The sequence below is a fragment of the Choloepus didactylus genome, chromosome 5 (genome assembly GCF_015220235.1).
Source record: "Choloepus didactylus isolate mChoDid1 chromosome 5, mChoDid1.pri, whole genome shotgun sequence".
NCBI classification, from domain to species: Eukaryota; Metazoa; Chordata; class Mammalia; order Pilosa; family Megalonychidae; genus Choloepus; species Choloepus didactylus.
Genome location: NC_051311.1, coordinates 133,242,369 through 133,254,835, shown reverse-complemented (window position 1 = coordinate 133,254,835; position 12,467 = coordinate 133,242,369).

The window sequence follows — 12,467 nt, the reverse complement described above, 5'->3', positions numbered from 1 at the left end:
CAGCATATGCCTGGAGTGAGCTCTGACTGCAGCAGAAGTCTCCAGAAGGGATGGTTATTTATGGCAGAGGTGAAAGGAGGGAATGGACTGGACTTTTCTCTAAACTAAAATTTCTAGCACATCTATCCTGGATCCTTGACAAGATGTGATCCACAAGAATATCATCTGAGACTGTGGGTCTGTTGAGGACATTTCTTTACAGGAAGAATCAGAAGGACCTCAGCAGAACAATCTTGACCAATATCAGGATCTTGTGGCAGAGGACATGAAGTATTTTTCTCTCTAGAACTTCATCTCTGAGGTGGCACAGTTGGCCAAAGTGAGTTTTATTGGGGAAAGATGTCAAAAGTCTACATGACAGGTGTGGATGCCCAGGCTAGGGCTTCCTGATGACCAAAAAGGGACTATATTTCATGTTTTATGTTAAAACAATTAATTTTGGTAACTGCTTGTTAACTTTGACCACACTTGTAATGATTTGGGGTATCAAATCTACTTTGCTGGGGTAGATTTTCTTATAGTCAAAGGCATATGTCTTTGTCTTTCTTTGGGATCGGTAGTCCTAGAAGATGTTTGGAATTCACTTTGCCTCTTTCGGCCTCAGTTTCCCCAAGCTGAAGCTGAGACAGTTAGCAAAGTTGTCTGTGATGCCCTGTGGTGGCCCCTCCCCTCCAAGGATAGCTCCAGGCAGGGCAGATGAGCCAGGTGGCCATGCAGGTGCTTTTCTTCTTAGCACTGGGAGACCTTGGCTGGGCCTGGTCTGCTTTAACTTCTATACCCCCGAGAGGGAGAACTATGGAGTCTTGGTTGAGAAACAGGAAATGGATTCATTTGTTTGCTGAATAAGCACCGTGAGGATTATCTACTGCTTCTTTCCTTTGCCTATTTCACTGCCATGAGCACCTCTTCCTCTGCTCCCAGAGACAGCAGAGAAGAGGAGAAAAATAAAAGTTAACGTGGCCCTTAGAATTCCTACAAACGCCCTGGAACTTACAATAAAAGAGACTCTGACTGACCAAACGGAAGACATGTACTAATTTGCTCAACTCCAGACTATATCATCTTTCCTTTCCAAACTTCAGAAAAGATCTAGGAGGAGGTGGGCAACAAAGGCCTGGCACTTAATACACTGGTGTGAATTGGGACCAAACCTTTTATATTTTCTAAAATGATTGAACCAAGACCTGGCTTTAAGCTAGAGTCAAAAAGAACTGAATTCAGTCTCTGATTCTACTACCTTCCTCACTGTGTGACCAAGGGCAGATCCTACCAGGGCCTTCTGGAAGGTGAAACAAGAATGACCCCTACCTCATAGGGTTGTTGTGAGATTTCATATGACAAGATGTACTGCAAGCACCCAGGTCAGGGTCTGGCTGCAGTGGGTGCCCAATAAATGTTAAAACAGAAACTTTTTTTGGAATTAAACTGATGGTTTTTATTGAAAACACAACAAGACAATATATTACACCAAGTTTAGTTTATCCCAGAAATGAAAGGTTGGCTTAACATGTGAAAATCCATCAATACAATTCACCACATTAACAGAACAAAGAACAAAACCCATATGATCATTTCAATAGATGCATAAAGAGTTGATATAATTCAATACCATTGTTTCAATTTGCTAGAGTGCCTATGACAAATACCACACAATGGACTGGCTTAATAAGGGGATTTTACTGGCTCATGGTTTGGAAGGCTAATAGACCAAATTTAAGACATCAACAACATCTTGCTTTCTCCCCAAAAGCTATAGTGTTCTGGTGCTGGCACGCCACAATCCTTGAGGTTCTCTGGCTTGCATCTTTGCCTCCCATCACATAGTGATCTCTCTCTCCTTGTGCCTGCTGTTTCAGTTTCTGCTGACTTCTGGCTTTTGGCTCCTCTGACTGATGGTGTCCAAATTTCTTCTGCTCATAAAGGACTCCATTAAAACAGAATAAGGCCCACCCTGATTCAGTTGGGTTACAGCTTAACAGTAAAATAAAATCTTCAAAAGATCATATTTACAAATCAGTTCAGACCCAAAGGAATTCAGAATGAATTTTCTTCATCTGATGATGATTATTTACAAAACTACACACATTTAATATCATTACTTAAAAGTGAATTTTATTGAAAGCTTTCCCCCTAAGATAGGGAAAAAGGCAAGGATGCCTGTGATTGCCAATACTATTCAATTTACTTGAGTGAAATCAGGCAAAGGAAATTAAAAGATATGATGATCAGGCTCCCAGTGGCCCTCGTTTATCCTTAGCTCACGCTTGGAACCAGGACTGGAGTCATCCAAGCTATTTATTACCAAAGAGTTTTTGAGTACTGTACCTTTAAAATAAACAACTACAACACCCCTCTGTCCAAACGTCATTATTTTATACTTAATTTACCCCCTGAGTCTACAAGTATAATGGTGAGCATTAGGCTGCTCTTTGGAGCTCTACTTTTTGTTCTCTTGGGCTAGTACTGTATACAAAGGAAAAGAATTGTGTCTTGCTGTTTCAGGAGAGTTCTGGAATAGTGTTTGTTTTCCACATTTTTCCCTTTGGGAACACAGAATCTAAAGGGGGCGTTGGACAGACTCAACCTTTCCTGCCCCAGATGGCCACACAGAAAGATCTGAGAGATTGCCTTTGTCTTCAAGAGGGTGTAAATACCTCAGAGGTGAGAAATTCTAAATCAAAAGTGAGGCTTAGGATACATATTCCTGATGAAAAAGCCACTGGCAAGCATACCCCCAAACTAAATGTATGCTTGCAATTCATGCTGAGAAATCAATTGTTTCCCCCCTTCCTTTTTTTTCCATACATCCAGTTCTTACCCAGTTAACATGAAGAAACCACTGTCTCTCTAGAAGAAAGTTTGTTTTGCAGTATTAGTGAATCACTGAATAGCTTAAGTATGAATATCTAAGTTATAAGTTAGTCTTAGAGGGTTTCAAATAATCAGTTTTTCTGACCCTTTTGAAAAATAACTATATAAGTGCTTCTTGTTGGGTGAGAAATAACGACTTTATATACAGTTTTCGTTTTCTGTTTGCAGATACAATTGTATTACACAAAAAAAGTATTTTTATGTTTAGAAAGAGTAATTTTTAGGTTCACTTAGAATATATTTTATTTAATAAGTTAAACTTCTTTTGGCACACTGTTAAATGCAGAAACTCCTTTCAAAAAAAAAACAAAAACTACCTTCTATTAGACATCTAATGTTCTTTGTGCTTTCATGCCTACACAATATCCTGAAGACAAATGGTGTCCAAGAGTGCCCTGTGTACACAGACATTGTGCATTCCTTCCAGGAGTGGTGACTGATTCCTGACTCCAGGTGCCTATTATTTAGGCCTCTGAGCTGGCAATCATATTGAATGTACGAAGAATGAAATAAAATCAAAACCTTATTTTTGTACAGTTTTGAAGTTTATACTTAGAACTGACCACCTCCTCGGCCACGGAGAGCTGTATGATGTGTAAATCTGCCTCAACCTTGGATCGATTGATACAGTAGTTTTGCATCTGTGGGACCCACTTTTTTTGTTAAGTAGTTTGAGCTATTTATAAACTGTACAATCTGTAAAGTTTTTATAGAATTAAATATTCAGCTGTGAAAACTGGTTAAATAAAACTAATATTTCTTAATTTAAAAAAGATAATGTTGGAAACCATGTATCTGACAAAAGACTGATATCTTGCATATATAAAGAAATCCTACAACTCAATGACAATAGTACACACAGCCCAATTATAAAATGGGCAAAAGATATGAAAAGACAGTTCTCTGAAGAGGAAATACAAATGGCCAAGAAACACATGAAAAAATGTTCAGCTTCACTAGCTATTAGAGAGATGCAAATTAAGACCACAATGAGATACCATCTAACACCGGTTAGAATGGCTGCCATTAAACAAACAGGAAACTACAAATGCTGGAGGGGATGTGGAGAAATTGGAACTCTTATTCATTGTTGGTGGGACTGTATAATGGTTCAGCCACTCTGGAAGTCAGTCTGGCAGTTCCTTAGAAAACTAGATATAGAGTTACCATTCGATCCAGCGATTGCACTTCTCGGTATATACCCGGAAGATCGGAAAGCAGTGACACGAACAGATATCTGCACGCCAATGTTCATAGCAGCATTATTCACAATTGCCAAGAGATGGAAACAACCCAAATGTCCTTCAACAGATGAGTGGATAAATAAAATGTGGTATATACACACGATGGAATACTACGTGGAAGTAAGAAGGAACGATCTCGTGAAACATATGACAACATGGATGAACGTTGAAGACATAATGCTGAGCAAAATAAGCCAGGCACAAAAAGAGAAATATTATATGCTACCACTAATGTGAACTTTGAAAAATGTAAAACAAATGGTTTATAATGTAGAATGTAGGGGAACTAGCAGTAGAGAGCAATTAAGGAAGGGGGAACAATAATCCAAGAAGAACAGATAAGCTATTTAACATTCTGGGGATGCCCAGGAATGACTATGGTCTGTTAATTTCTGATGGATATAGTAGGAACAAGTTCACAGAAATGTTGCTATATTATGTAACTTTCTTGGGGTAAAGTAGGAACATGTTGGAAGTTAAGCAGTTATCTTAGGTTAGTTGTCTTTTTCTTACTCCCTTGTTATGGTCTCTTTGAAATGTTCTTTTAGTGTATGTTTGTTTTCTTTTTAACTTTTTTTTCATACAGTTGATTTAAAAAAGAAGGGAAAGTTAAAAAAAAAAAAAAAAAAAAAAGGAAAAAAGAAAGATGTAGTGCCCCCTTGAGGAGCCTGTGGAGAATGCAGGGGTATTCGCCTACCCCACCTCGATGGTTGCTAACATGACCACAGACATAGGGGACAGGTGGTTTGATGGGTTGAGCCCTCTACCATAGGTTTTACCCTTGGGAAGACGGTTGCTGCAAAGGAGAGGCTAGGCCTCCCTATAATTGTGCCTAAGAGCCTCCTCCCGAATGCCTCTTTGTTGCTCAGATGTGGCCCTCTCTTTCTGGCTAAGCCAACTTGAAAGGTGAAATCACTGCCCTCCCCCCTACGTGGGATCAGACACCCAGGGGAGTGAATCTCCCTGGCAACGTGGAATATGACTCCCAGGGAGGAATGTAGACCCGGCATCGTGGGACGGAGAACATCTTCTTGACCAAAAGGGAGACGTGAAAGGAAATGAAATAAGCTTTAGTGGCAGAGAGATTCCAAAACGAGCCGAGAGGTCACTCTGGTGGGCACTCTTACGCACACTTTAGACAACCCTTTTTAGGTTCTAAAGAATTGGGGTGGCTGGTGGTGGATACCTGAAACTATCAAACTACAACCCAGAACCCATGAATCTCGAAAACAGTTGTATAAAAATGTAGCTTATGAGGGGTGACAATGGGATTGGGAAAGCCATAAGGACCACACTCCACTTTGTCTAGTTTATGGATGGATGAGTAGAAAAATAGGGGATGGAAACAACAGACAAAGGTACCCAGTGTTCTTTTTTACTTCAATTGCTCTTTTTCACTCTAATTATTATTCTTGTTATTTTTGTGTGTGTGCTAATGAAGGTGTCAGGGATTGATTTAGGTGATGAATGTACAACTATGTAATGGTACTGTAAACAATCGAAAGTACGATTTGTTTTGTATGACTGCGTGGTATGTGAATATATCTCAATAAAATGAAGATTAAAAAAAAAAAAAAAAAGAAGTAGAAATGGGCCAGTGATCACAGCTAGAGATTGAAATGCAGGGTTCCCAAGGCTTTCACACTTCTCTTAGAAATGTATAGCATCTGCCTAATTGTACGATGAATGCCTTCGGAAAAAGCAAAACCTAGTTTTGTTTTTTTGTTTTTTTGTTTTTTTGGTTTTTTTTTGGCTACATTAGAATCAAAGAATAAAATGATACTTCTGAGATAATCTTAGGTACTGTAACCTGATTTTGAATTATGGTCATGTTTTTAGTTGTTGTGTTTTAATAAAGCAGGTTTTCTTGAAAAAAAAAAAAAAAACTAAGGGACAAATGGGGGGATGGGGGGATGATTTGGGTGTTCTTTTTTCACTTTTATTTTTTATTTTTGTTCTGGTTCTTTCTGATGTAAGGAAGATGTTCAGAGATAGATTGTGGTGATGAACACATAACTATGTTATCATACTGTGGACAGTGGATTGTATACCATGGATGATTGTATGGTGTGTGAATGTATTTCAGTAAAACTGAATTTAATTAAAAAATAAATAAATAAATAAATAAAAATTAAAAAAAAAAAAAAAAAAAGAAAGTACCATAAAACTCCCAGAAGATAATGTAGGGAAACATCTTCAAGACCTTGTATTAGGCGGCCACTTCCTAGACTTTATACCCAAAGCACAAGCAACAAAAGAAAAAATAGATAAAAGGGAACTCCTCAAGCTTAGAAGTTTCTGTACCTCAAAGGAATTTGTCAAAAAGGTAAAGAGGCAGCCAACTCAATGGGAAAAAATTTTTGGAAACCACGTATCTGACAAAAGACTGATATCTTGCATATATAAAGAAATCCTACAACTCAATGACGATGGCACAGACAGCCCAATTATAAAATGGGCAAAGATATGAAAAGACAGTTCTCTGAAGAGGAAATATAAATGGCCAAGAAACACATGAACAAATGTTCAGCTTCACTAGCTATTAGAGAGATGCAAATTAAGACCACAATGAGATACCATCTCACACCAATTAGAATGGCTGCCATTAAACAAACAGGAAACTACAAATACTGGAGGGGATGTGGAGAAATTGGAACACTTATTCATTGTTGGTGGGACTGTATAATGGTTCAGCCACTCTGGAAGTCAGTCTGGCAGTTACTTAGAAAACTAGATATAGAGTTACCCTTCGATCCAGCGATTGCACTTCTTGGTATATACCTGGAAGATCGGAGAGCAGTGACACGAACAGCTATTTGTACACCAATGTTCATAGCAGCAGTATTCAGAATTGCCAAGAGATGGAAACAACCCAAATGCCCTTAAACAGATGAGTGGATAAATAAAATGTGGTATATACACACAATGGAATACTACACGGCAGTAAGAAGGAACGATGTTGTGAAACATATGACAACATGGACGAACCTTGAAGACATAATGCTGAGCAAAATAAGCCAGGCACAAAAAGAAAACTATTATATGCTACCACTAATGTGAACTTTGAAAAATGTAAAACAAATGGTTTATAATGTAGAATGTAGGGGAACTAGTGATAGAGAGCAATTAAGGAAGGGGGAACGATAATCCAATAAGAACAGATAAGCTATCGTGGGTAAATTTAACGTTTGGGGAATGTCCAGGAATGACTATGGTCTGTTAATTTCTGATGGGTATAGTAGAACAAGTTCACAGAAATGCTGCTATATTAGGTTACTTTCTTGGGGTAGAGTAGGAACATGTTGGAAGTAAAGTAGTTATCTTAGGTTAGTTGTCTTTTTCTTACTCCCTTGTTATGGTCTCTTTGAAATGTTCTTTTATTGTATGTTTTTTTTAAATTTTTTTATGTTTTATAGTTGATTTAAAAAAAAAAACAGGGAAAAAAATATGCAGAGCCCCTTTGAGGAGCTGGTGGAGAATGCAGGGGAATTGGCCTACCCTACCTCGATGGTTGCTGATGTGCTCACAGATATAGGGGACTGGTGGTTTGATGGGCTAAGCCCTCTACCACAGGATTTGCCCTTGGGAAGACTGTTGCCGCAAAGGAGAGGCTAGGCCTCCCTTTAATTGTGCCTAAGAGCCTCCTCCTGAATGCCTCTTTGTTGCTCAGATGTGGCCCTCTCTCTCTAGCTAAGCCAACTTGAAAGGTGAAATCACTGCCCTCCCCTCTACGTGGGATCAGACACCCAGGGGAGTGAATCTCCCTGGCAACATGGAATATGACTCCCAGGGAGGAATGTAGACCTGGTTTTGTGGGATCGAGAACATCTTCTTCACCAAAAGGGGGAAATGAAAGGAAATGGAATACGCTTCAGTGGCAGAGAGATTCCAAAACGAGCCGAGAGGTCACTCTGGTTGGCACTCTTACGCACAATTTAGACAACCCTTTTTAGGTTCTAATGAATTGGGGTAGCTGGCGGTAGATACCTGAAACTATCAAACTACAGCCCAGAACCCATGAATCTTGAAGACAATTGTATAAAAATGTAGCTTATGAGGGGTGACAACAGGATTGGGAAAGCCATAAGGACCACACTCCACTTTGTCTAGTTTATGGATGGATGAGTAGAAAAATAGGGGAAGGAAACAAACAAACAAACAGACAAAGGCACCCAGTGTTCTTTTTTACTTCAATTGCTGTTTTTTCACTTTAATTATTATTCTTATTATTTGTGTGTGTGTGGTAATGAAGGTGTCAGGGATTGATTTTGGTCATGAATGTACAACTATGTAATGGTATTGTGAACAATCGAATGTACGATTTGTTTTGTTTGACTCCAAGGTATGTGAATATATCTCAATAAAATGAAAAAAAAAAAAAGAAATGGGCACTCGCATACTCGGCAGGTGGAAATGTAAATTGTTGCATCTTTCACTGGAGGGCAGTTTCGCAACAGACATTAAAACACCATAAAACATGTCTCTTTGATCAAAAAAAAAAAAAAATCTAATGATAGAAGCTGATTTCTTAGACTTCACAACCAAAACAAAAGCTACAAAAGAAAAGGTAGGTAAATGGGACTTACTCAAAACTGAATATTACTGTGCTTCAAAGGACTTTGTCAAAAGGGTGAAAAGCCAGCTGATTCACTGGGAGAAAATATTTGGAAACCACTTATCTGATCAGTATTTGATATCCAAAATTATGAAATCCTACTACAACAATAAAAGACAACCCAATTTTTAAAATGGGCAAAAGACAGAAATAGAAATTTTTCCAAAAAGGAAATACAAATGGCTAAAAACACATGAAAAAAATGCCCATCTTCACTAGCTATTAGGGATATGCAAATCAAAACCACAATGAGATATCATTTCATACTTACTAGAACAGCCACTGGTAAACCAACAGGAAACTATAGGTGTTGGTGAGGATGTGGAGAAATAGGAACCCTTATTCACTGCTGGTAGGAATGTAAAATGGTATACCACTAATGTGGAAGACGGTCTGGCAGTTCCTCAGAAAGCTAAGTGCAGAGTTGCCTACCCCCCCGCAATTCTGCTACTCAGCATATACCCAGAGGAACTGAAAGCAGGGATGCGAACAGACACCAGACGCTTGCATACTGATGTTCAGAGCAGCATTATTCATAATTGCCAAAAGACGGGAAAAAAAACAAAAGTCCATCAACTGATGAATAAACAAAATGTGACATATACATACAATGGAATATTATTCAGCAGTAAGAAGGAATGAAGCCCTGAAGCATGCAACATGGATGAACCCTGAGGACATTATGTTGAGGGAAATAAGTCAGACACAAAAGGACAATTATTGTATGATCTCACTAATATGAACTAAATATAATATGAAAACTCACAGACATAGAGTCTAGAATGTAAGTTACCAGGAGATAGACCGAGGCTAGAGAATAAGGAGCGGATGTTTCAGATGTGAAGAATTTTTAACTAAGTTGAATTTAAATGTTTGCAAATGGATAGAGATGATTGTAGCACATTATTGTGAGTATAATTAACAGTATTGAACTGTGTGTGAATGTGGTTAAAAGGGGAAGTTCAGAGGAGAGTATGTCACTAGAAGGAAAGCTAGAGGTTAAAACATGGGACGGTAAAACAGTGAATCTTGTGGTGGATAATGACTGTGGTTAACAGTACAAATGTAAAGAAAAGTTCTTTCATAAACTAGAACAAATGTGTGACAGTATTACAAAGAGTTAATAATAGAGTGATGTATGGGGAGAATGTACCTATTGCAAACTCTGGACTACATACAGTTAACAGAAATATTTTAATAATATTTCATCAACAGTAACAAATGTACCATACCAATGCTAAGGGTCAATAATATGGGGATAATAAGGTGTAAGAGAGATGTTTTGGGTTTTCTTTTTCTTTCTTTCTTTCCTTCTTTTTTTTTTTTTTGGACTATGAAAATGTTCTAAAATTGTAGTGATGAATGTACAACTAATGTGATGATACTAGTGAACCAATGTTTGTATACTTTGGATGGATTGTATGGTGTGTGAATATATCGCAATAAAATTACATAAAAAAAAAATAAATGGGCAAAGGTTGTAGATAGGCATTTCTTCATACAGGATGTACATATGGACAATGAGCACAAGAGAAGCTGCTCAATATTATTGGCCATTGGGGAAACGCAAATCAAATCCTCAATGATGTACCACCTCACACCCACTAGAATGGGATATTATTTTTAAAATGTAAAGTAACAAGTGCAGGTCTAGAGGATGTGAAGGAATAGGAAACCTTAGTACATTGGGAATGTGAAATCGTGCAGTCGCTGTGGAAACAGTTTGGTGGATCCTCAGGAAGGTGGACATGGAACTACCTTACGACCCAACAATCCCACTTCTAGGCATTTACCCAAAAGAATTTAAAGTGGGACTCAGGCAGACATTTGTAAACCAATGCTCATAACAGCATTGTTCCCAGTGGCCAGAGGAAGGAAGCAACTCAAAGGTCAATTAGCAAATGAATTGATAAACAGAATGTGGTGTTTATATACAGTGGAATATTGTTCAGCTCTAGAGAGTGAGATTCTGATGTATACTGCTACAAGGATGATCCTTGAAGACATCATGTTGAGTGAAATAAGTCAGAGAGTGACAGATATTATATGATTCCACTTGAATGAAATAGGTGGAGTGTGCAAATTCAGAGAGACAGAAAGTAGAGTACAGATTGCTGGAATGAGAGAGGAAGAGGAGCAGTTAATGCATAATGGGTGCAGAGCTTCTGTTTGGGGTGATGGGGAAGTTCTGGTAATGGATGGTGGCTAGGGCAGCACAGCATTGTGGGTGTGATACTGAATTGTGTGTTGGGAAGTGGTTGAGAAGGGAAAGTTCATGTTGTATATGTTTTCAGAATTTTAAAAAAGAGAGATTAAAGAGATAACAACTAAAGGCAATACGTGATCCTAGACTGGATCTAATTATGGAGGAGAAGATGCCCAAAAGGACATTATTGGGAAATATGAAAAAAAGTGTTGTAGAGACTATAAGCTTTATATCAATGTCAAATTTCTTGAACTTGATAACGGCACTTAACATGATCACATAAGTGAATATCCTCATTCTTAGGAAATGTGCATGAAAATATTAAGTGTTCAACGAGCATGACATATACAAACTACTCGTAAATGTTTAGAAAAGCAGCAGAAATGGATGAATAGGTAGATAGAATGATACAGCAAATGTGGCAAAACGTTAAAAATTGGTGGATCTGGGTATCTGGGTAGGGGATACGCTGGAGTTCTCTGTAAACTTTTGTATTATTTTTGGAATTGTCCCGTAAGTTTGAAATTATTCCAAAATTAAAAAAAATTTAACATGTTTATTTTATATATTAATGACTTTGCATAGAAATAACTAGACTAAAAGGTTCATTAAGGTCCTATTTAAATTACGCCCATTTATCACAAAATATTCAGATGTTCACTAAATATCATTTGAAGATAAACAAGAACATTTATCTCAAAATTGAGCATAAGGTAACATTACGTGTAAATTCCCAAATACCAGTGTTCAAAATGTTTCCTTTTTTAAAGAAAGAGTGGGTGGCTGGGTGGATGAATTAAACAGCAGAGAAAGTTAAATGAAAAACAGTTGTTCATTCAAATGAAAGACACTGGTACCGACACTTAAAAGTAGTGTGAAGTTAAGCTTGACCTAACAAGGACTCTGTGAAGGTCCTAAGGTCTTTCTGAAAGATACTGTGCCGGTTTGAATGTATTATGTCTCCCAAAACGCCATTAACTTTGATGTAATCTTGTGTGGACAGATGTATCAGTGTTGATTAGAAGATGCGCCCCACCCAACTGTGGGTGATGACTCTGACTGGATAATTTCCATGGAGGTGTTACCCCATCCATTCAGGGTGGGTCTAAATTAAATCACTGGAGCCATATAAATGAGCTGACAAACAGAGGGAACTCAGTGCAGCTGTTGAGTGACATTTTGAAGAGGAGCTACAGCCAAGAGGGACACTTTGAAGAATGCACAGGGATGTGTAGAAAAGTAGGGGAAGGAAACAAACAGACAAAGGTACCCAGTGTTCTTTTTTACTTCAATTGCTCTTTTTCACTCTAATTATTATTCTTGTTATTTTTGTGTGTGTGCTAATGAAGGTGTCAGGGATTGATTTAGGTGATGAATGTACAACTATGTAATGGTACTGTAAACAATCGAAAGTACAATTTGTTTTGTATGACTGCGTGGTATGTGAATATATCTCAATAAAATGATGATTAAAAAAAAACAAAAAAAAAAAACATTATGGTAAGTCAAAGAAGCTAGTAACAAAAGGCCA